At 42.4% G+C, this 25,567-nt stretch overlaps 1 protein-coding gene across 22 annotated transcripts in view; it reads right to left on the bottom strand.

Annotated features, from left to right (window-relative positions):
* TRERF1 (transcriptional regulating factor 1) overlaps positions 1 to 25,567 on the bottom strand; it is a 209,989-nt gene that overhangs the window by 107,641 nt on the left and 76,781 nt on the right. For 21 of the 22 annotated variants that reach the window (XR_005990218.1, XM_041770769.1, XM_041770804.1 and 18 more), the window contains one exon: positions 17,689 to 17,771. The exons of the other annotated variant lie outside the window; for it this stretch is intronic. The gene's annotated coding sequence lies outside the window, so the exon portion shown is untranslated. The remainder of the gene's footprint in view (positions 1 to 17,688; positions 17,772 to 25,567) is intronic. 22 annotated transcript variants of the gene reach the window in all.

Below are 25,567 nucleotides of genomic sequence, written 5' to 3'. Positions count from 1 at the left end.
CCTCCTTACTTTTCCAACAATCCCCTGAACCTTTCAAGTAGTCAACCTGTCCCATCTCCTCCACATGGTACTTATATAGAGAAGCATAAGATCCAAATTAAGCCAACCAGAGGCAACTGGACTCAACTCTACACCTTTGGTTGATCCATTAAGGATCTTTGCTCCTACCTGATGAGAACAGGGAAACTGACTGACCTGGTTTGTAGGCTAGAAAAGCCCCATTCTGGGGCTAGAAAGAGAGATCCTGCCTGGAGAAGGAACCAACACTGAAGGAGAAAAACTGGGTCTGGAGCAGTCCATGTGAGTCTCTGGATAAAGCCTCACCTAATGCTAGCATCTATTCCTAAACTAAAACCAGTTTGGGTTGGTTTTCAGTTAATGTCACCTAACAAAATGAAAAAAAAAAAATACAGCTAATGCAATTTTACAAATGTCTCTAGTTGCTCACCAAATTCCTGTGGTTCCATAAACTATCCAGGGAGCACTTCCTACCAAGTGTCCTCCTGGGCAGGGAAGATATGAAAGGGCTCAGTCAAGGAACAGATGAAGAAAGGCAATCATAAGCAATAAGACATAAGTGATCACTAGGTCTGCCAATAATTTATTTGACTCCTGTCTTCCAAGACCAGTGAGGGCAGAAGCAGTGGAAGGGGAAAAAGCTCTCAATGATTGGCTGAAGGACTAGGGCCTCTGTCTCCGTTCTATTTCTGCAAGCTTCCTCCAGATGTTTACCTATTCTCTTTTATGGTAACCACGGAAGCGCCCAGAGGAGCAATACCAGTATCCTACTGATTTATTTTATATCTTAAAAAATTACTCAGGGCCTGCAGTACTGAGCTCATGTTCAAATTAAGTTTGTTAGAAATCTAATTTGGGATGAGTAATTTAATTTGGCTACTACAATTAAAAGTGGTGCAGTATTTGTGTTTTAGAGGAAAACCATATTAGATTCATCTAATCTTATTAGGTGAGTATCACATTTAGATCACATTATATCTGGAACAGATATATACTGGATTGATTTCTTTCATAAATCACGCAGGAGACCAATGGGACTAACCTTCTTCTCACTCCCCACACATCCATCTGACACAGGTCAGGACAAGGGGTGAATGTCAATGAGGCCTCGTGGAGAACTCCACTGAACAGCCCAGGAGTTCATGCATCCAAAACATCGCCTACAACAACTCCCTGAGTTCTGCTGATGAGTACACTGAGGGCTCAAGTGGACAAGTGACTTGCTCAGGGTCACAGTCAGTGGCAGAGGAGAGACTACTACTCAGCGACCTGACCTCTGGTTGGCTCCCTGCCACTTTACCATGTGTGTTCTTAATAAGATCTAACATGAAAAACAGCCAGAGGGTCTCTGAGACCCTCTGCTTCTCACTTAGCTAAAACCATGGAATCCTCAGATACCATCAACCTGCCTCACTGCTGCTCTTAATTCTCCAGAGAAGATAAAGAAGGCAATCTCACTATCTCCAAGGGTAAAAATCCAGAGGCCTGGGACACCTGGGTGGCTCAGTGGTTGAACATCTGCCTTTGACTCGGGTTGTGATTCCAGGGTCCTCAGATGGAGTCCTGCATCAGGCTTACCATGGGGAGTCTGCTTCTCCCTCTGCCTGTGTCTCTGCCTCTCTCTTTGTGTCTCTCCTGAATGAATGAATGAATGAATGAATGAATGAATGAATAAATCTTTAAAAAAAAAATCCAGAGTCCCAAATCTTTTTTCTTTAGTCCATTTTCTCGATGACTACTTTAAACTCTCCCATTTCAAGATAACTAAAATTTCACAGTAAGAACATTCAAACCATATGATGCGCCAGAAAAAAGAGTCTGCTTTGCTTTTTAAAAACGTTATTAATCTCAGAAGTACTGCTAACCAGGTAGATTCAGTGGGTATGAGAGCACACATTACGATTCTGACTGTAGTGTTAATCTTAAGAAATGAGGTCACAAACTAGAATCAAGGAAAGGAGAAGCTAGATAAAAATATTTAGAACATGACAAGTTAATACATACTGCATAAAAATCTCTTACAAATGATTCAAAAGAAAATGGAACACTTCAAAATAAAAATGGAAAAGTGCAAAGAGGCAACAATTCTTACATACACACACACATACAATTACTGATGGACTCATGAAAAAACGTTTAAACTCTGTAGAGAAAGCTTACAAATTAAAACGGTGCAGCACTGTGTTCAACAATCGAAGTGGCAAAAGCCAAAACAACCATAATGCCCACGATAGTCCAGAGTGCTCTGAAATAAGAATCTTCAGACCATGCTGATAAGAGTGTAAATAAGTTCACATTTCTGAAGGTCCATCTGGTAATATGCATCACCAGCCTTAACACTGAGCAAGTTCATTCCCAAGAATTTTCCCTGAGGAAATAATCAGAGAATACTCAAAGATTTATCCATGAGGGCATTTATAGCAGTAGTATTCAAAATAATAAAAATCTAGGGAAACCTAACTGTATCATAATGGTAATGTGGTTAAATCAATTACGATATATCAAAACAAAGAATAATACATAGACATTAAAACTCTTGTTTTTGGAAATGATTTAAAGACACGAAAGCTCACAAAATGACATTAAGGGGGCACCAGGGTGGCTCAATCAGTTAAGTGTCTGCCTTCAGCTCAGGTCTTGATCTCAGGGTCATAGGATCAAGCCCCAGTGAGTGTCAGGCTCCCTGTTCAGCGGGGAGCCTGCTTCTCCCTCTCCCTCTGCCCCTACCCTCACGCACTCTCTCTCTCTTGCTCTCAAATAAATAAATAAAATCTTTTTAAAAAATGATGCTAAAATTCAAAACTAAGATGATTCCATTTTGTAAAGAAAACATGTATCATATACATTATAAATATAACAAATGGTGGCAGATTCCACTAAATGTCCAACAAATATTAATGCAATTTCCAGAGTGTAGGATTTCCACTGGAAAGCTGTTACTCAGCGAGGGACTACATTTCCCAGGATCCCCTCTACATAGGTGCATCTATGTGACTATTCCCACCAAGGGAATATAGGCAGAGGTGACATGAAGCACTTTCAAGATGAGGTGGTTAGTAAGTGACATGCCTTCTCTATGCTCTCTTCCTCTAATTGCCAAGTAGAGGAGAGGACCCCAAAGCCGTAGGGAATGGAAGAATCATAAAATGGAAGGACGCTGAGTCACTGAATTACTCACTGGACGGCTGACCACCAATCAGAAGCATCTATGTTGGACCAAGATACAAATCTATACTGTGTCAAGTTATAATTTGGGGTTTTAACCTTTTCAGCAGCAAGTGTAACTAATATACACACATAGAAAAATTATTGGAAAAAAAAAAAAAAGAAAAATTATTGAAATGTAAATTACCAAATTTTACCTGATGCACTGTATGAAATTACAGGTAAATTTTTTAAAATGTATTTTTCCACCACAAATATTTAATAAACAATAAAGATATTAAAATTAAAAAGCAAACTTTGGAGGGCAATGCTATATAATGAAACCCATCAGTAAAATATTCGGTAAGATTACAAAAAGAAAAATGTAGGAAATTACAAAGGCTCAAAGGAAAAAAAAATCTAAGTTTACAACTTTTAAAGATCTACTAAAATAATTCTAAACAAATGATTGTTCAAAAATGACCTATGGTTAAATGACAACAAACTCAGGAGAAAACCTGCAATTTATACAATATATGAAATATTAGTGTCTTAATATGTAAAGAACCTTTATGAATCAGAAGTGGAGAGATAAGTATAATAATTGAGGGGAAATGGGATCCCTGGGTGGCGCAGCGGTTTGGCGCCTGCCTTTGGCCCAGGGTGCGATCCTGGAGACCCGGGATCGAATCCCACATCGGGCTCCCGGTGCATGGAGCCTGCTTCTCCCTCCGCCTGTGTCTCTGCCTCTCTCTCTCTCTGTGACTATCATAAATAAACTTAAAAAAAAATAATTAAAAAAAAATAATTGAGGGGAAAGATATAAGTGCCTAGTCATAAAGAAATAAGAAATTTCAATAAGAAATACTGACATACAGGGATCCCTGGGTGGCTCAGTGGTTTAGCGCCTGTCTTTGGCCCAGGACGTGATCCTGGAGACCCAGGATCGAGTTCCGCATCGGGCTCCCTGCATGGAGCCTGCTTCTCTCTCTGCCTGTGTCTCTGCCTGTCTCTCTCATGAATAAAAAGAAAGAAAGAAAGAAAGAAATACTCATAAACATATACATAAAGATTTTCAACTCACTAGTAATTTTAAAAATGCAAATTAAAATAATATATTCTTTATCCCTATATCAGATTGACAAACATTTAAAATATTGTGACTATGCAACACCCAATGTTGCTGAGAATATGATGAAACGGGTAATCATATATGCTGCAGGATGGAGTTCAAAATGATATTATATTTCCAACAAGTCGTAAGCCATGATAGAGCAAAAAGCCTTACACAAACCCTTGGATTTTCTAGATATCTGTCAGGAGAAATAAGCATGCAGAATTGTTGGAATAGGAAAAAAAAAATGAAACAACTTGAACATCGATTTGTAAAGGACTGGTTAGATGAATAAATTATGGTATGTGTGTGTTTTCACATATTAAAATAGTACACAGCCATGATATTAAGTTATGAGGAAGATCTAAATGTACTAAAGCACAATAGTGTCCACAATACAAAAAAGCAGGATACAAAACAATATAGATAGTATAATTTCTTGTTTAAAAGTGGGATGTGGGACAGCCCGGGTGGCTCAGCAGTTTAGTGCCACCTTCGGCCCAGGGCGTGATCCTGGAGTCCTGGGATTGAGTTCCACATCGGGCTCCCTGCATGGAGCCTGCTTCTCTCTCTGCCTATGTCTATACCTCTCTCTCTGTGTGCCTCCTCTCATGAATAAATAAATAAAACCTTTTTTAAAAAAGTGGGTATGAATAAAAGTATGTATTATAATGCCTAAGGAAAGGGTATAGAAGGACTCTAAGGAAAATGTTGATAGTAGTTATCTCCAGGGGGTGGAAATGTAGGTGACTTTCATTTCCTTCTTTATACTTTTCTATACATTATACATTTTCAGCTATGAATATGTATTACTCTTATTTATATTTCATTATTAAAAATCCTAAACATATATACAAAGGTAACAAGAATATTTGTACTCACTGCCCAGCTTCAATTTTCATACATGGCTGGACTTTATTTCATCTGCATCCCACTATGGAACCTACACCTGGATTTTTTAAGATTTTATTTACTTATTTGATAGAGCAAGAGAGAGGTGAAGGAGTACAAGCAGGAGGAGCAGCAGAGGAAGAGAGAGAAGGAGGCTTCCCACTGAGCAAGGAGTCCAATGTGGGGCTTGATTCCAGGACCCTGGGACCACAACCAGAGCCAAAGGCAGACACTCAACTGACTGAGCCACCCAGGCACCCCCACCTGGATTATTTTAACATAAATCCTGGATGTAGCATTCATCCATAAATTAACCTCCAAAATATGGAGTTTTTATACTTAGTATACTCAAACTCTCCACTGGATTGTTTTAAAGTAAATATCTGATATTTTATTTGTTCACAAACACTATAGCAGTATCTTTAAAATAAAACCATAAATAACGATATCACACCTAAAAATGAATAATTTTATAATATCAAATATCCAATCAGTGTCCCAATTTTCCCAACTGTCTCCTAAATGTCTTTTCAGAGTTGGTTTGTTTAAATCAGGGTCCAAACAAGATTTGCATTGGAATTTGGTTGATAGGTCTCTTGAGTCTTTTAAAATTTATTACACAGTGCTGCCCCTCCTTTTCCATGCCATTTTATTTATGAGCAACGAATGGGTCATATGATCCAAGAACTTCCTGATTTCATCCTCATGGTGTCTTCTGACATGTTCCTCCATCCTCTGTATTTTCTTCCAATTGAGGTTTAGTTCTAGTGTCTGCTTGACTTCAGGTTCCATTAAGTTCTTGTAAGAATATTTCAAATCACTGTATTATTTTTCTGACAAAATGGTAAGCTAAAACGTTTTTGTTTTTGTTTTTGTTTTTTTAGCTAAAACGTTTTGAAGGAACCCAAAGAAATACCAGCTTTTCTAATTCATCTATTTCAGCAATGCAATAAACTCAGTATCCAAGAGATTTTTTTCAGAATATAAGCTTGGTCAAGACTTTCTCACACAAAAAAGATGCTCAGTGACTAATCATGGATACATTTATTTTTCCAAATACATTCCTTTTGCATTTTAAATACATCTCGGGGCATCTAGTGGCTCAATCAGTTAAGCATCTACCTTTGGCTCAGGTCATGATCCCGAGGTCCTGGGATGGAGACCTGTATGCGGCTCCCTGCTCAGCAGGGAGTCTGTCTGTCTGTCTCTCTCTCTCTCTGACCCTCCCCCCCCTTGTGTACTGTCTCTTAAATATATAAAATCTTTAAAATCAATCAATCGATCCACCTGCCCTTCTGCCTCAGTGGTGAAGTCTATCACTCTCTGAGCAATGGCACTCACTCCACTGGAAGCTTAAGTATAATTGCAGAAGTCTCCTTCAATTTTCCTTTCTTTAAAAAAAAAAGTAATGTAAGCACATGCAGGCAGGAATACCTCAGACAGATTGTGGGTTCAGTTCCAGACCATTGCAATAAAGTGAATATAGCAATAAAGTACTTCAAATGAATTTGTGGTTTCTCTGTGCATATAAAACTATGTTTATACTATACTGCAGTCCATTAAATGTTCAATAGCATTATGTCTAAAAAATAAATTACATAGCTTAATTTACAATACTTTATTGCTGGGGCACCTGGGTCGGTCAGTTGAGCGTCAGGCTCTTGGCTTCAGCTTGGGTCATGATCTCAAGGTGGTGAGATCGAGCCCCACATTGGGCTCTGTGCTCAGTACACAGTCTGCTTAAAAGACTCTCTCTCCCTCTTCCTCTGCCCCTCCCCCCTCAAATAAATAAATAAATCTTTTAAAAAATAAAATAAAATACTTTATTGCTAAAAACTGCAAACTATCATCTGCTGGAGGAGGGTCCTGCCTCCATGTAGATGGCTGCCAACTGATCAGGGTGGTGGTGGCAGCTGAGGATTGGGGTGTCTGTGGCAGTTTCTTAAAATAAGATAACAGTGACATTTACTGCATCACTTGGCTCTTCCTTTCCGAATGCTTTCTCTGCAGCACGTGATACTATGTGATAGCATATAACCCACAGAACTTCTTTCAAAACTGGAGTTAATCCTCTCAACACCTGCTGCTGCCGCTTTATCAACTACATTTACATAATACTCTAAATCCTTTGTTGTCATTTCAACAATCTTCACAGCATCTTCACCAGGTGTAGATTCCATCTCAAGAAACCACTTTCTTTGCTCATCCACAGGAAGCAACTCCTCATCTATTAAGGTTTTATCATGAGACAGCAGCAATGCAGTCACCTCTTCAGGGCTCCAATAGTAATATCTGAGAACACTGACCACAGATCACCGTAACAAATACAAAAAGTAACGGAGAGGTTTGAAATATTGTGAAAATTACCCAAATGTGACACAGAGACACAATGTGAGAAAATGCTGTTGGAAAAATGGTACTGACAGACGTGCCCAACACAGGATTGCCACAAAACTCTGCAAAGTGCAATAAAGTGCAGGACAGTAAAAAAAAAAAAAAAAAAAAAAAAAAAAAGGTGTGCCTGGAAATGAATGAAAATGAAAGATGGAACCAACCATAATTTCACTTCCCTAACTCACTGTTACCTATATGCTTTCTTACCATCTTTATTAGGGATACATATTTTGTACATAATTGTCATCAGTGAATATGGGTTTTAATACCTCTTTGTATTAAAATACTTTAAAAAATTAAAAATGCTTGTAGCTTATGTTAAGGTAAAAAAAAGAGCAATGGGGGAAGCGTGGGTGGCTCTGTCGGTTAAGCATCTGCCCTAGGCTCAGGTCATGACCCCAGGGTCCTGGGATTGAGCCCCATGTTGGTCTCCATGCTTCTTCATCTCCCTCTGCCCCTCCCTCCTCCCACTTGCAAGCTCCTTCTCAAATAAATTAATGAAATATTCAGAAATTAAAAATTTCTTTAAATTAAAAAAAGAGCAATAATATATATACCTATCTCCCTAGCCCAGCTTGAGAAAGAGAACTTTACCATCCCCTAGATAGCTCCATGGGCTCCTCCCACATCTTTTTCTATGCTTGCTTGGCACATGCATGTGGATGTCTAAATGCTACTTCACTACTTTTACATGTATCTGAACTTGATGTAATTGGGATCACATTGTAGCTATTCTGCAACTCCCTTTTTTACTTAAGTTGTGTTCCCGAGATCCTTCCCTGTTGTCATAGGCAACTATGGTTCATTCAATTTAATTGCACAGCAATATAGCTGTATTCCATAGTGAAACTCCACCCCAATTTATGCTTCAATTTCTATACATAAAATTATATTGTAAATATCATGTTACATTACTACATATCTTCAAAATAATTGTTAATTATAGTACAGTATTATGCTGAGAGAAGAACTATTTTATTTTATAGTTACGCAACAGTTGGATATTAATTTTGAGCGTGTGTGTGCCTACTTTGTAAATAATGCATCAGGGAGCATCTCTGTCGAAATAGCTTATTAAATATTGTGTATTATTTCCTTCATAGAGGGAATGTGGGAAAATGGTCCATAAAAGTCGTATTACTGGATCAAAATGTATGAATTAATGATATGGCTTTTTAATATATTGTATAACCATTTTTGCAATATTATGATACCACCAGAATTGGGGATTACCATTAAAAACGTATGCTTTGGGGGATCCCTGGGTGCCTCAGCGGTTTGGTGCCTGCCTTTGGCCCAGGGCGCGATCCTGGAGTCCCAGGATCAAGTCCCGCGTCGGGCTCCCGACATGGAGCCTGTTTCTCCCTCCTCCTGTGTCTCTGCTTCTCTCTATGTCTATCATAAATAAATAAATGAATGAATGAATGAATGAATGAATGAATGAATGAATAAATAAATAAATAAATAAATAAATAAATCTATCTTTAAAAATGTATGCTTTGGGATCCCTGGGTGGCTCAGCGGTTTAGCGCTGCCTTCCGCCCAGGGCGTGATCCTGGAGACCCAGGATGGAGTCCCACGTCCGGCTCCCTGCATGGAGTCTGCTTCTCCTCCCTTTGCCTGTGTCTCTGCCTCTCTCTCTCTCTCTCTCTCTCTCTCTCTCTGTCTGTCTCTCATGAATAAATAAATGAAATCTTTAAAAAAAAATAAAAAAATAAAAATGTATGCTTTGGCTAATATGTTAAAATTAGTATTTTGCTGCCATTTTAATCTACATATCTCTTATTATGAAATTGATCATTTCCCACATATTTGTATGGTATTGTATGTAGTCATCTAGTCAAGTGTCCCAGCAAGGTTTGAAATTTTTTTAATTAGTTTTTTAAAATTTGTTTGAGCATGTCACAAAATAAAGATACTAATTCTGTCATGGTACTGCAGAGCTTTTCCCAATGTATTGTTACCCCATAATACTCTGTATTTTTCCAATCTATTGTTACCCTCAAATACCCCGTATTTTTACGGGAAGAAATCTTGATTTTTTTTTCTATAGTTTGACTATTCTTTTCCTATCCAAGTGTTTTTCTTTTGTTTCTAAGCAATATTCAGTTCAGTAGATTTCCTATGCCTCTACATTTTGCACTTAATTGTTTAATCAATATGTAATTCATTTTGATGAAGTTAGAATGATTTTTTCCAAATTGCTAACTATGCATCAAAATTATTTATTGAATAATCTTTCCTTCCCCACTGATTTCTGATGACTTCTTTATGACTTAGCAAATCATTTATGCCTGGGTCTGCTTTTGAACTATCCTGCTTTGCTTACCTGCTTCCTCGCTTATGCCAGCATCACAGTGTTTTACTTACAAAGACCTTATAGTATACTTTAACATCTGGTTCAACTATATATTGTAATATCCAATAGATATAACTCCCTTGTCCCACAGCCATTTCCAGAATTCTACTTATCTTTCCATACGGACTGATAACCCTGTTGTGAAATTTTTAAAATCCTGATGGGACTTTGAGAGGAATGGCAATAAACTCATGAACTGATTTCAGAAGTATCCAAATCCTTAGGTTTTTGGTTTGGGTTGTTTTTTGTTTTTGTTTTTGTTTTTTTAAGATTTTACTTATTGGGCAGCCCCGGTGGCGCAGCGGTTTAGTGCCACCTGCAGCCCAGGGTGTGATCCTGGAGACCCCAGATCAAGTCCCACGTGGGGCTCCCTGCATGGAGCCTGCTTCTCCCTCCACCTGTGTCTTTGCCTCTCTCTCTCTCTCTCTCTCTCTGTCGTTCATGAATAAATAAATAAAATCTTTAGAAAAAAAGGTTTTATTTATTTATTTTAGAAAGAAAGAACGCGTGAGAGAGATCAGTGGGATTGGGGGCAGGGACAACGAGAGAAGGAGAGAGAATCTCAAGCAGACACCACACTGAGTGTGGAGCCTGACACGGGGCTTGATCTCAAGACCCTGAGATCATGACCTGAGCTGAAATCCAGAATCAGATGCTTAACCTACTGAGCCACCCAGGATTTCCAAATCCTTAGTTTTTATCTTACTATATACAAGTAATCTCTTTAAGACTTCTTGATCTACAACTAAGCAATCTGCAATGATAATTTTACCGTTTTCCTTACAATATTTATTTTCTAAAGTTACTATTTTTGTAACTTTATACATGGGCTTTTTGTTTTGATTGCAGCCATATCCAATGATGCCTTTATTGGGGCCCCCAAAAGTATAATGACAGGAGGCTCTGTGAACTCAATCTTCCTTATCACATGAAGAAATGGTCATTTTATATATTCTTTTTTAAGTGGTTTGTAATAATTAGAAGTTGAATTGATTGAATGTTCTTCTGGAATTAATGAGATTATTGCATATTTTTACTTAAATAATTTATGTCAATCAAATGAAAATCTATATATATGAAGCCATTCCTGCATTCCATAACCTACTTGCATATGGTGGAACATTCACACACTCTATTGTTGAAATCTACCCACTAGAATTTTATCTAAAATTTTTACATTCCTAAGAGAGACTGGTATACAGCTTTCCTTTGGGGGCTTGCCAGATTTGTTATCAGGGTCATGTTTGCTTGAAAAAAGAATCTGGAAGTATTCCATCTTTTTTCTAAATCCTGGAACAGTTTATATAACACAGAAATTAACTGTTCCTTGAAAGTTTAAAGGAACTTTCAAAGACCTTATTATATTTTAAAATATTCCACCTGGCACAGGTTTTTGTGTGTGTATGCATGTATGTGCTTACACACACGCCTGTGTCCATATGGACATTACCATACTTGTATACATTTAAAAGGACCCTGTAAGATACTGATCTCTAATAGAACAGGAACAGTTTTATTATAATTTACTGCCCTCCTTTCCCCCATGAAAAGGAAGTAAATACCCAAGAGGATAAAGTGCTAAGAAATAACCCATTTTCCCAGGCTTTCATTTTAAGAGCCTCTTTTTTAGAGGCCCATCAGGTATGCTATCGATGGTGATCAGGGAATACTGAATACTGAACCACCCACACTTCATGGAGGCTGACCGTGCTTGGCATCGGTCTACAACTTGGCATCTTCATCTAGGAAACCAAGATCTGAAAAGAAAAGGAGATCACCAGTCTACCTAGGTCACCCTGAATTCTGCGGTAAAGGTCTTCCAATTTTGTAATCCACCAAGCCACCTGTAAGATGCTGTACCTGTTCACAGCAATAATTCTAAGGCTTTCTCTACTTACTGCAGGGCTCCTGGACCAACAACCTTGCAAGCACTCCAAGGGAGCCACAAATAAAGATTCAGGATTATTATGGACTTTAAGTCTGTGTCCGCCCCCACCCCCAACCCAAATTCATATGTTGAAATCCTAGCCACCAATCTGATAGTATGAGGACGTGGGGCCTTTGGGAACCAACTAGGTTAAGATGAGTCACAAGGGTGGAGCCCCATGATGGGATTAATGTCGTTATAAGAAGAGTCACCAGAGCTTCCTCTTTTCACAAGGGCACAAAGAAGAGGTCAAGTGAGCACATAGCAAGATGGCGGTCGCCTACAGACCAACATAAGAGGTCTCAGAATGAAACCTGCCTTGCCAACACCTTGATCTTAGATTTCCCAGCCTTCAGAACCATGAGAAATAAATTTCTATTTTAAGCCACTCGTCTGTGGTATTTTGTTATGGCAGCCCAAGCTGATTAAAGCAACAGGGTTGTGGTAACGTCTGTCCAAATGAACACTGAGCTATAACTATACACACCGAATAGCCTGCTGTAGAGAGAGATACACCTGAATAAAAACAAGTGGTAAGGAATCTGAATGAAGATGGAATGTCTACTAGAACAGTTGAGGACTGTGCTGTAGGAGCATATGTGAGAACACAAACAGGACTCAAACGGTGACACTGTGCCCAAGAATGAGGCTGTGAACAGGGCAGTAACTGCATTATGTGGTGTGTTGCCGAACAGTCTGCTTTTTCATGAGAAAGACACATCTTAGTTCATGTCCTTGTTTACCGAGGATCCATGAAATGTTAGAGGTCAGTGACATGTCAGGATTAGGTCACCTTTTGTCAGTCAAGATGAAGACCATTCAAACAGCCTGGCAGGAAGGCACAGACCTCAAAACCCTCTTTGGTGCTGCAATTCCAGAATTCCATTCAGAATTTCACACAGGCATGCAAGCAGTTCCCCCACCCCCCCCCCACCCCCCCAAAAAAAGCAATGACAGAGAAGTTGCTTTCACACCAGTCATGGCCTCACACAGAAGCTTAATCCCTGGCTGGAAGGCAAAACATGTTTGTGGCAAAGCCAAGCAGGCATGTGAAGCGAAGCAGAATGAAGAATGTTTTATTACTGTTCTGGATGCCAGAGGTGGTTAGGTGTATGTTTGGGGTTTTTTAATGACTCCAAAAGACATCTTAAAAAGTCATACTCTTTTGGCAGCTCCAAGATGCAACTGTTACAAGTACTAGCTTCCCAGCAACTAATGCACACACTGATTTTCTCACAAGCACCCTTTCCTTTCTGGGGGTTTTCAACCAAATTACATTCTCTCTTTCTCTCCCTAACTCCCTCTATGCCTGTGTGGGGTTTTTTTTTTTTTTTTTCATTTTTAAAAAATATTTTATTTATTTATTCATGAGAGACACAGACAGAGACAGAGGCAGACATAGGCAGAGGGAGAAGCAGGTTCCATGCAGGGATCCCGATGTGGGACTTGATCCCGGGACTCCTGGATCATACCCTGAGCCAAAGGCAGACGCTCAACCGCTAAGCCACTCAGCCGTCCCTGTGCATGTGTTTCTTGTGTGTGTGTGTGTGTGTGTGTGTGTGTGTGTGCGTGTGCTTTCCCACACATAGAGGCATATGCTACACAACTGAAGGCCAAATCCAACTGAACAGATTTATCATTTGGGGGGTCAAATGGTGGAAAAAGAAAAACTGTTGGTACAATTTTAATCTGAACTATTTAGGTATTGCAAGATTTTCCTTCTACTGGTAGAAAATGACACTAACAATTCTAAATTAGTGACTTGAGAGTAAATAGTTTCTTCTTTATAAAATGAATTGGATTTATCAAGACTTGTGTTCAAGTGAATTTCTCCTGCTGCACTAAATCAAATAAAGACAGGCCGTCCTAAAGCTTAAGAGTACTTGAGGGAGCACAGGGTCAACCTGTGCTCTTCTTATCACTAATCTGGGAACCCCCAAATCAAGATACTTCACCCTGCTGAGACTCTGAGAGGTCTGCCTTATGGTACTAAAGGCTTCAGAGAATAATTCACAGCATTTTGTCAGTTAAAATTCAACTGAAATAAATACCCAAGACTAGCTTCGGTGATCCTAAAATCCATCTACCCAGAGAAGCCCAATGGTGTAGCTGGTTTGGGAAGCCAAAGCTGAGGAGGGTCACTTACCCCCTCCAGAGCCTCCAAACTGAGAACATCGGTAGGAAAATCAGCTGGAATACGTCATGACAGGCCTTCAACAATTTATTTTATTTTATTTTTTAAAGATTTTATCTATTCATTCATGAGAGACACACAGAGAGGCAGAGACACAGGCAGAGGGAGAAGCAGGATCCATGCAGGGAGCCCGACACAGGACTCAATCCCAGGTCTCCAGGATCAGGCCCTGGGCCCAAGGCAGCGCTAAACCATTGAGCAACCCGGGCTGCCCAGGCCTTCAACAATTTATAAAACTTTTCAACTAAGAATACATTAATAAGTTACTGTAAAATGAAAATTCCCTCTTTTTAAGGGAGTATATCTACTTTAACTTAACTGTATGCTACCTAAAATTTTCTTTCTTAGATTTTCCCCAAAATGAATTCTAAAATAAAAAGCATTCCATTGGGAAAAAAATCCATAAACACTAAATTTTTTTAATACTTTTATTTACCTCATCTCTAACTGAACTAATCAGTGACAAATAATATATTTGCTGTGAAGAGAGTTAATTTCCTGGATTAAATGTGCACATAAACACATAAATGTGACAATATTTTGAGATATATGACACTAATAAAGGTAACATTTATTGGGCCAACTACTGGAAGACTGGGCACTTTACCTGGATTACCTCAGTTAATCCTTACAACAATCTATAAAGTAGGTGCTATTCTCACTCCCATTTTATAGATAAGGTTTAAACGAGAAGACTCATTAATGTAATTTAATCTCTACTAACCTAGAATATGAGTTCAGTGTTTACGCTGGCTATAAAAGGGTTGAATAAGCATATGAGAAATTAAGCAGAATTGTAGAAAGCATGGTTAAAACCTACTAGAAGAGCCTACGTTTTAAACAGACTGAAAAGCAGATGCTAACTGCAAGCCTTACGATGGGAACTGGGAAGGTTCTGCCTGAAACCAGGCTATGGATTCAGACCTTCACTTGTTAAAAGCAGGTGTCCTCTCACTATTACTTCCAATAATTAGTTTAAATGAGTAAGGTTTCTAGAGCTGATCCAGTATAGTGGATGTCAGCAGCCACTCTCCTGGTAGCCACTTTCCTTCTTCCCCAAGCAACAGTCACCTCTGTCTCCTCCTCCTCTCCTTGCACTCCTCCAGGAGAGGGATAGACCAATCAGAAAAACCTCCCAGCCCTGCCAATCAACAGACAGCATCTACCTGACTACTGGGATTGGCTGAGGAGTGGGCATGTGGTTCTGGCCAATGAAATGCCAAGGTTGGTGCGCTGGGGATGGAATTCTGAGAATGATACTTTCTCAGTCTTTTAAGAAGTTACTGGCAAGGATGCTTCTTTCCTTCAAGCCAAACGGATTCAACTATGAGCCCAGGAACTTCCACAGCCATTTGGCCTCCCTGAGAAAAGCCAACCTGGGGATGAACTGACATCACAGAAGAGTAACAGAGAGATGAAAAGATACTGGATGGTTGACATCATGTTGATGTCGGCTGCTATTTCACACCCACAATGCAATCCACCCTATCCCGGACCTTCACAGGTACCATGAGCCATTTGATTAATTCCCTGTACTGTGGGAGCCCCTTTGAGTTGGGTTTGACAATGGTCACAACCCCAAAGGGTCCGACTGATAAATGAGAAGAAAGCACCAATTCACAGCTTTCTCCTGCATGTTCTTGCAAGAGACACCATTTCTTAACTGTTTCAAGTGGTTTTGTGTTGGCTTTCAAGAAACACTTTCAAGAAATTATGAGTGGCCTTGAGCAAGTTACTTGACTTTCCTGAGTCTTCCCAATTGCAAAAAGGATGAAGTTTGACTAGAAGATTTCTGTTGCTCCTTCCAGCCCTCACAGCCAACAGTTCTAGGTGGCTGACCTCATAATGCAGTTTCACTTACTCCACCAAACAAAAAACGCCTCTTTGGATAGAAACATCCCTTGCAATATAATCCAAGCAATCTGCATCTTTGCTTGGATAGATATTTCCTGTTTGCACCTCTCTATCCCCACTTCTGCACTAAGTTCTGTGCCTGCCCCTCTTCCCAAGGGTCTGATCTCTATGGAAAACACCAGCATGGCTCCCAGCCATCTAGCTTCTGGTTGAGTGTGCCTAACAGAATACACCATCAGGAGACAGGAGAACTGGGCAGCCCGGGTAGCTCAGCAGTTTAGCGCTGCCTTAGGCCCGGGGCCTGATCCTGGAGACCCGGGATCCAGTCCCGCAGCGGGCTCCCTGCATGGAGCCTGCTTCTCCCTCTGCTTGTGTCTCTGCCTCTCTCTCTCTCTCATAAATAAATAAATAAATAAATAAATAAATAAATAAATAAATAAATAAAATCTTAAAAAAAAAAAAAAAAAGGAGACAGGAGAACTGACAAGGGAGTTTGATGAGGATATTTCGTCTCTTGGCTCTTTCCCAGCTGTGTGGCTGAAGGCTGACTGCATCTCTCCACCAGAGAGAGCCTTTCCATGGAGCTTCTCTTTCCAGTTCTAATAACCGATCCTTTCCTCTTTCTTCTTTCAGGACTACGCATGGTAACAGCTCCCTCACACATAGCTAGCCATGGGGTAGTTCCACATCTTGTGCTCGGATCTCTTAACCCTGCCTACACCACTTAAACAGTTTCTTCAGGAGAGTCTTTTGGATGTCTCCACTTGAATGAAACACCTGTTTCTTGCTGGAACCCCAAGACACAATGGCTTAAAAATTAAATCAAAATCAAGCACAGGGCAGCCCTGGTGGCACAGCGGTTTAGCGCTGCCTGCAACCCAGGGTGTGATCCTGGAGACCCGGGATCGAGTCCCATGTCAGGCTCCCTGCGTGGAGCCTGCTTCTCCCTCTGCCTGTGTCTCTGCCTCTCTCTCTCTCTCTCTGTGTCGCTCATGAATAGATAAAGAAAATCTTAAAAAATAATCAAATACAACAACAACAAAAAAAGAGGCAATCAACTTTCAGTCTCACATAAGAGAGATGAAAAGTATGGCACCTGCCCAGAAAAAGAACCTGCGCATACCAAGGCAATCAAATTAGACACCCACCACCCTCCTTTCCCCATTGTTACTGAGGATTGTGGGAAACAGTCATCTCTTGCCATGCCAGGATTTAAACATTAACAAAAAAAAAATCTGTTTATACACAAACTTATTGACCCTTCAGACAACTTCTGTGTGAGACGTGGCAAAGGAATCACAGCTATGTGCCCATTTTCTAGAGGGATACACTGAGTCTGGAAGAAAACACAGGGCTAGAGATGATTTGAACAAACAAACAAAAACCCTAGAAATGTCCAGGGCCAGATCAAAGGCTCCTTGGTTCAAGAATCTGCCTCTTATAGGCTCTGCGGGGTTTCTCAGAGCAGCCTTCTCTACTACAATTCTCCAGAAAGGTCTAATTTAATTCCCCCTGAACACATCTAGAGCTACCACCAGTGACTGTCCTCTGTCACCTTCACTATTCACAACCACTCTGCAAAGTTGAGAGAGACAAGGCACATTCCAAGTGATGCTGAATGCCAATATGTGAATCCACAATCACCAACCATTTCCCAAAGAAACTCTTCTAGAAATTATGGGTGACCAGACCCACAGCAGCCTTTCTGCCCTTATTGGCACATTTTCCACTCCATAGATACCAAAGAAATACTATTAGGACCCCTTCATCACAAAACATTTCGGAGCGGCTACCTGTTTCAGGATTAAGACGCTTAATCTTTCAGGGTCGTCCTGCTTCCATGTCTTCCTCCTTCAGCATCCTCCAGAGCCAGGGCCTGTAGGAGTGACCCAAAAAGCATATTCAGGATATTTGGCTTCAACATGGGAAAGATCCTATGGATCAGGAGAGACTGGAGAAGCAGCCGAAGCTGGAGCCCTGAAGAATCCAACAGCCAATGGACCTGCCCAGGAGGAGGACCCTGCAAACGCTGCTGAGGAAGGTCCCCAAGGGAGAAGAGCATTTAGGAGAGAAAGACACCCACCTCTATTCCAGTTACTCAGGCCTGAAACCCAGGAGTCTCTGTGACTCCCCTCTTTCCCACACACGCCACATCCAGTCCACCAACAAAGGATGTCACCTGATTCTTCAAAATACATCCAGACTTACCACTTCTCATCACCCCCACCAGCAGCTTCTCTCCTTGGATTACTGCAAGGACTTCCTAACTGGTCTCCCTACTTTCACCCTTGCTTGCCTTTCAACAATCTGTCTATTATGTGGATCAAACTGTACTATGGGTTGGATTGCATCTCCCCCAAATTCTTAGGTTGAAGTCCTAGCCCCCAGTACCTCAGAATGACCTTATTTGGAAATCGGGTTATTGTGGATGTAATTAGCTATTAAGATGAGATCATCTCGGAGTAGGGTGGGTCTCCAATCCAGTACGACTGGTGCCCTTATAAAAAGGGGAAATTAGGACGCAGGCAGTCACACAGAGAGAACGCTGCTGTGTGAAGGTTGGTGTTTTGCTGCCTAAGACCAGGAGCTACCAGAAGCTGGGAGGGGGGCCTGGAACAGATCCTTCCCTAGTGCCTTCAGAGGAAGTGAGGCCCTGCCGACACCTTGATCTGGGACTTCTGGCCTCCAGAACTGTGAGAAAATACCCCACTGTTATTCAAGCCACCCAGTTTGAGGTATTTTGTTATGGCAGCCCGAGCCGCCTGATGCACCATGCTCCCTACAGCAGCCTCAGCGATCATTTAAAAATCACTCTTCTGCTCAAAAGACTTGGAGAGTATTTCATCTCTTCTCAATATAAAAGACAAAGTACTTGAAATGACCTTCGGGGCCCATGTGACCTGGCCCATCCTCTTCCTTGACATTTCTTTCTCCCACTCTGCCCATCTTCAATTTCCTCTAGCTAGAATGGCTTCTTCAAACATCCTAAGCAGGCTCCTCCCTCAAGACTTTTTGCATTTGCTCTTCACTCTGCCCAGAACACTCCTCTCCTGGGGCATCCTTTACTTTTTTCAGGTTCTGGTGACAATGTCACTCTCTTAGAGGGACCCTCCCCCACCGCCCCAGCCCCTGTCCTATCCCCCCCACCCACCTTCTCTGTTCTATTTTTTTGGTAGCATTTACTAGCATCTGACATCTGTTTATATTTTTTTACCTTCTTCCCTCCATAAGCAGGGGCATGGTGTTATGATACATGCCAGAGCCTGGCACAGAGGAGTGTGCTCAAGAAACAGTTGCAGAGAGATTTGTTGGTGGAATGAAGGAAACCAAGAGAAATGAGAGGAGCAAAAAGGAGAAAGCTGTCCAACGTCAAAAGTAGCAGAGTCCAGAAAGATAAGGAGTGAAGTGTCCATTGGGTGTGGCAATATGGAGGCTGCAGGTGCCCTGATGATGACAGTCCCTGTGGAGGGCAGGAGCCCTCTGCAGCAAATCCAACCGGGTCCCTCCCCTGTGCCACGTACACCTCCCATAGGCAGGAACCAGCCCAAGTGAGCTGTGTCAACTGAGGAGCAAAATCTGAGGGCACATTCTTTCCAGACATCTGTCTGTAAGGACAGGAGGAGAAGGAATGAGAACTAGAGAGTAAAGGTTTGAGGTTTGGTTTCAGCCAGGAGACTGAAGGGGGTGAGGTCCCAGGAGCCACAGAAGATGTGGAAAACTCATGTATAGGAAGAAGGTTCTCTCTGGCCAAGAGGAGAGATGTGTCCATCTCTGAGTGGAAGAAAATCAGGTTGGGATGAGACCCAATGTCAGTATCCACAAGGGAGCAGAGGCAGGAACCTGAGTGGGCCCAAGCTGAGCTGTTTGAACTTGTCAATGAATAAACAAAGCCAGGTTGTCTCCTGAACGAAGGAAGGGCAGACAAGAGCTTGACAAGGGGTGTGGTGTGGAACACCCCATCAAGGGGAATCATGTAGGTACATGGGCAGCCTGAAAACCAGAAGCCGCCTTAAACTTTGCGCCCTCAGTGCCTCATTGGTCTCACCCAGTGGCAACCAGGGTTGGAGAGCTGGTTGCTGGCCAGCAGCACTGAGGGCCCAGCTGAAACTAGAAGCCATGGTTTCACAGAAGCACAATCCACAGGGCTGGGGTGGGGGCGGGGGGTTCTGGATTAGTAGAATCTTTCCAAAACTGAATCCAGAGGCCTCCATAGCTCCATCCACTTCTGTCAAGGCTGCACCATTGTCCAGGCTCCCAGAGTCAGCCCCTAGAGAGCCCTCTGAACACTCCCCAGACTCCTCCCCACAGGTTATAAATTGGGCCCTGTACCCCACAAGAGGGCTCATACTCTGCTGAGCACCCGCAACAGCATGTGTGCTGGGTGCGACACAAGCCAAACCCTCACACAACAGTCTTGTGAGGTGTTTTTAGCTTCCGCATGCAGACGATGAAACTGAGATTCAAGAAATTAAGTAACCTGCTCAAGGTCACATGGGTAGTGAGGGCTAGAACTGGGGGCCTGAAACCTTCCATTTCTCTATCCCCCTTTCTATATTCATGTCACCACCCTAGTCCAAGCCCTCAAAGTTTCATTCCTAAAATTCAACAGGATAAATGGGTTCTTACTCACCTCCCAGCATTCCCCATCTACAGGGCACCCAGCCAGGTGAGCCTTCCTACAGCACCATTTTTACCTAGCCCCGTCCTGCTCAGTTTTGGCAGCAACAGATCTGGGAAATTTTCTAAGTCCATAGTCATTCCTTGGGTTCCTTCAACAATGATGCACTCAACTTTTTCAGTCCTGTTTCCCACAGTCACCCTCTGCTCCACCCCATCCCGTAGCCCCTCCCTTTTCTATGCCCGGCAGACCCAGGTGCCCCACATGCATGTTCCTTCCCTGCAGCCTGCCCCTCTTGGTTGGCTCCTGCAGCCCACTGGGCTGCACCACCCCAGATCCTTAGCTCTTCTGGCTCTTCTTGAGCTCACTACATTGACCTTCCACGTAAACTGCCAACCCCTTGAAGGTGATTGATATTAATGTTGAAAATGCTTGGGGTTGCCCACTGCTCAACACAGGGTCTTGGTAAACATTACTTGATATGCAGAACAATGCCAATGAAGCTCAGATGGTGCACTGGTAGAAGTTTTTCAGAAAATACAGGAGAACTAGGATGAGCAAGGGAAGGGACACAGGGCCATCTTGAAGTTTCTGGAAGCATACTTATTGTTCCTTTGCAGAAACACCCGAGTCTGGCATCCTATAAGAGCTATCCCCATGAGAAGGAGGGTGCTAGATTTAGCTCCCCCTCCTCTTCCTGCTCCCACATATTCAAGGTCTTGGCATCCTTCCTTAGCTACCCCTTCACATGCTTTTGCAGACATAGATAGATATCCTCTCTCCTTCTCTCTTCAAGGGAAGAGCTTGAGATGTGAGAAATCCAGCTCAGTGGGGTTCGTGGTGACGAAACCCACCAGCGAAATGGTCAGTGCCAGATGCCCAGAAGTGGGAAAAAGGATACTCCATTTCTAGGGAATTGGGAGTTGCCCCTAATCCACTTCAGTCATCAGCCACGGGCCACACAATAATTCTGGGCTTCATGGGGCCACAGGAGGAGTATGAGTGGGAAAGACGAAATTCTGCAAAATACTCGAGTGCCATCAGATAACACCCCATACCGAGAGAATGGGTATCAGCTGAATAACAAGGTCTGGGAGAAAACTAGAGGGCTCAAGGTGATGCTGTCTGCTGAGAGGCCCAATAAGAAATGAAGAGCTCCTCAAACCAGTGGAACCCAAGGAGCAGTGGGGTCCTCATGACCTAGCTGAAATAAGGAGCTCTGGAGTCAGGCCTGGGATCAAATCCTGACCTGGTCACGCAGGGGCTGTCCTATCTTAGGTTTGTCACTCAACCTCACTGCTCATGCAGCCTGGTCCTGCATGAGCTACTGTGAGGCCTAAATACAACACACGTATAAAAACATCTAGCACAGCACGTGGCTTTACATAAGGGGCCCAATAAATGCTGCCCCCCCCCCAAGCCTTCAAACTTCACAGCTCTCAACCCTGGATAATGAGAGCAAGAACAGAAGCGACAGAGCCCTTCCCAGAGAGAAGTTCTGCAAAGGAAGATGGCAACAGTCAGCAAAAGGAAGGAGAACAAAGGGGCCACCCCATGGCCTCTCAGAGAGAAGCGCCGGACCTCTGTGAACACCCGGGTTTCAAAACACAACAAAGCTTCGGGCCTCAGACCATACCCAAACAGGAAGTTTGTGACAAACTTAGCAAACACACAGGCACAACTGTAGGAGGTTGCACACCACTCAGAAAAGATGAAAACCGGCCCCCCTCAGAGGTCAGTGTGGAATAAAAGGAGCATTCCGAGCGCACAAAACTCTTGCTGGGCATCAGCGAGCATCCTGCCTTGTGCTCCTCCTCCCCTTGAGCATGTGGCCCAACCCACATCGAGCTGCTCTGGTTTTCCAAAGCCAGGGTCTGGCCACTGCTCCCCACTTTCTGTCCTTTCCCTACCTCTGCAGGCATCAAGGACAGTGAACACCCTGAACAGCAATCAGGAGCCCGGGTGACTCAGGTGCGTGGGGTCACTCTTCACCCGGGACAACTGAGCACAGAAAGAGGAAGTGATGTGTGGAGGTGCCGGGCCAGTGTGTGTTTCATCAGGCACCCCAGCACTCCACAGCGGGGTCATCAGGCTGCCATTTTCCCTCCTCTGCAATGCTGCCTGCACTAACATTTGCATTTGCACTGTTTACACTGGCATGAGCACTACTAGCACCTCACTTCATGTGTTTGTAAGTGCAGACAGAAAGGGACGCACCAACCTCCACGATCTGTGACCCATCTCCCCACCTAGACTGAAAACCAGGAGGTCTCTTCCCCTCTATTCACAATCTCCTAAACCTGTGGGTTGAGCCACATGCTTGGTGAGTGCACTCCAGAAAATACTTGATAAATTAAATGAACATCAATGCCACTCACTACCTTACCCCACCCCACCCCAGGTTGTGTCCCTCATGTCTTGCTTCACCCTTAGCAGACAGGTCCCCAGTTCCAGCCCTCCCGGGTGAAAGGCCCAAGTGTAAACTTAGTCCCCTGATAATCAGCCTCACTGCCCACCCCCTCCTTGGCACCTCCGGCAGTGGTTTCCCCACCTCCCCGAGCTGGGTTCCTTTAAAAAAAAAAATGACTCATTTAGGAAGAGACAAAACCAGAAACTTCAATGGTAAAGATAAAACAGCACCAAGAGTCTTTCAACATCCCCTACTCCATGTAGAATTTAGATCTGATAAAGACTCCCCAAACTGGACCTCTTAATTCGGAACTTACGGTATTTATAATTCTTCTAGCGAAAACATTTCCAGTAATATCTCCTCTCTGAACTTTTCAGGGTCTTCTTTAAAAAAAAAAAAAAAAGATTTATTTATTCACTTCAGAGAGAGTGAGGAGGGGCAGACGGAGAAGGAGATAGAAACTTTAGCAGATTCCTCGCTGAGCCCGACACAGGGCTTGATCTTACAACCCTGAGATCATGACCTGAGCTGAAACCAAGAGTTGGACACTCAACTGACTGAGCCACCCAGGTGCCCCCAGGGTCTTTTTTATAAATGGCCTTCTTATAAGTCAGGCCTCTAGTCGGTAGCTTTTTCAAAATGAAGGAATGAGAAAGTAAGTCCATGTTCTCAACTCCTGGGCAAAAATCATTTATTTGATGTTTCACTATGTTTATGACTCCAACTAACCAAAGGATATTGGCATTATTATCACTGGCCTACTGAGAATCATGGGGAATTTTTCTTAAAAAAGTAAAAATTCTGGGTAGGTAACAAGTCTATGTAACACTGGTGCACAGTATTTGAAAGGAATAAAATTATATAATACCATAAGCAGAACTGTAACATTTTGGGGCCAAAATGAGTAATTAGGAGACTCCTTACTCAGGGGTTCTCAACATTGGCTGCATTAAAAAAATTCCCAGGTCCCATCCCCAAAGATGATTCAGACACCTTTAGGCTGGAGTGGGGCTCTGGCATTGGGTATTTTTAAAGTTCCCTAGTGATTTTAATGTGCATCCAGGATTGAGAACCACTGATCTACAGCAGATAAGAAGACTGAGATCTAAACAAATTAAGGTACAGTTCAAGACTGCATAGCCAGAGCCCAAACCAGAACCAAATCTGACATTTATGACTCCTTATCCAGTTCTCCAGTCTTGCTCGGATTCTTAGCATTCAAAGATTTGTTTAAAACTTTTTTTTTTTAATTTGGGGGACTAAACACAGAGTTGCCAACTTTTTGTTTTGTCAACCAAGGGTACTTTTATAAATATCTACCAATTATGTTACTGCTTCCTGACAGGTCCCTTGCTCATTTGCATACCAGCCACCCTTCTTACCCCAATCCCTGCCCAGGAGGTAAAATGTGATAGTATCTGGCCCCTGCTTGCAGTCTCCCTCCCCTTCACTCCCCCTCACTCCTCACCAAGATCCATGTGATAAATCCAAACAAAACTCAGGCCTCAAAAATTCAGCATCTCCTCCTTTCCCTAACTCTATGATATCAATTTCTGAAAGCCCCTTCACTAACTGCAGACTACTTCCCAGTCCCTTCAAACCCAGCCTTCACCTTCCTGCTGACACGTGACAGCTAATATTTGCACAAGTTGCAACAACCAATATCCCTAGTTTGTTACTTCATGCATACTGTCCCTCTTACATTGTTCCCTAATCAAGGATATACTGGAAACTTTTAAAGAGGACTTTCTCTGAGGAATCGAATTAGGGGTGAGGGGAGGGCAAGGGGAGTTCTCTTTACCCTCTTCAGTTTTAATTTGGGGTAAGCATTTATTGTTTTTTTAATGGGACAGAAATCTCTCTCTCTCTCTCTCTCTCTCTCACACACACACACACACACACACACACACACACGTTACAAAATATATCTACAAATACCATCTAAATGGTTTGCTTCCACTCTGTAAATATAGAAAATCACCTGGGAAGTCTCCGTACACCCAAGTTCTAAATGTAAATGATGTCTGGGTGGCAGGATTATGGGTGGCATTAATTTCAGTTCCTTTTCTTCTTTGCTTATCTTTATTATGTTTTTTATTTGTGTAATAAAGGAATAATGAAAGTTTAAAACCTGAACCAAAGCATGATCTGATCTCTGAAACCCACACAGCATTGAGAAGCAAAGGTGCCAGAGCAGGTCCCAGTCTGGTATGCAGAGAATCTCCTTTTTATAAAATGAAAGATGTCTCTCCAGGACCGAGTCTACCATTGCAACTGACCCCAAGCCACACCCAAATCCTGCCGGTCCCCAATAATAGATATAGTAGAGGTGTCTTAGCCTAGCTTCTTCCGGGGCTCATCTGGCCTCCTCAGCTTCATCTCCTCCTTCTCCCTGAATTTCAGCCACATGGATCAGCTGTTCCACCTGAGTGTCTCCTCTGGTTCCCTGCTTCGAAGTTTCTACCTAGGCTGTGTCACTCACCCCTACTGGTTTCCTTCCTGAGTCTCCGGCAAGGCAAACAGCCACACCCACCCCAAGGAACAATCAAAGCCATAACTTATAGATCAGAAGCCCAGAAACTCTTAAGATGGAGTTGTAAACTATGGAATGCTCCACAGTCCCCACTGTTCCCTACTACTAACA

This window comes from Vulpes lagopus, chromosome 1, assembly GCF_018345385.1.
Source record: "Vulpes lagopus strain Blue_001 chromosome 1, ASM1834538v1, whole genome shotgun sequence".
Lineage (NCBI taxonomy): Eukaryota > Metazoa > Chordata > Mammalia > Carnivora > Canidae > Vulpes > Vulpes lagopus.
This window is presented reverse-complemented; position numbering and strand designations above follow the sequence as displayed.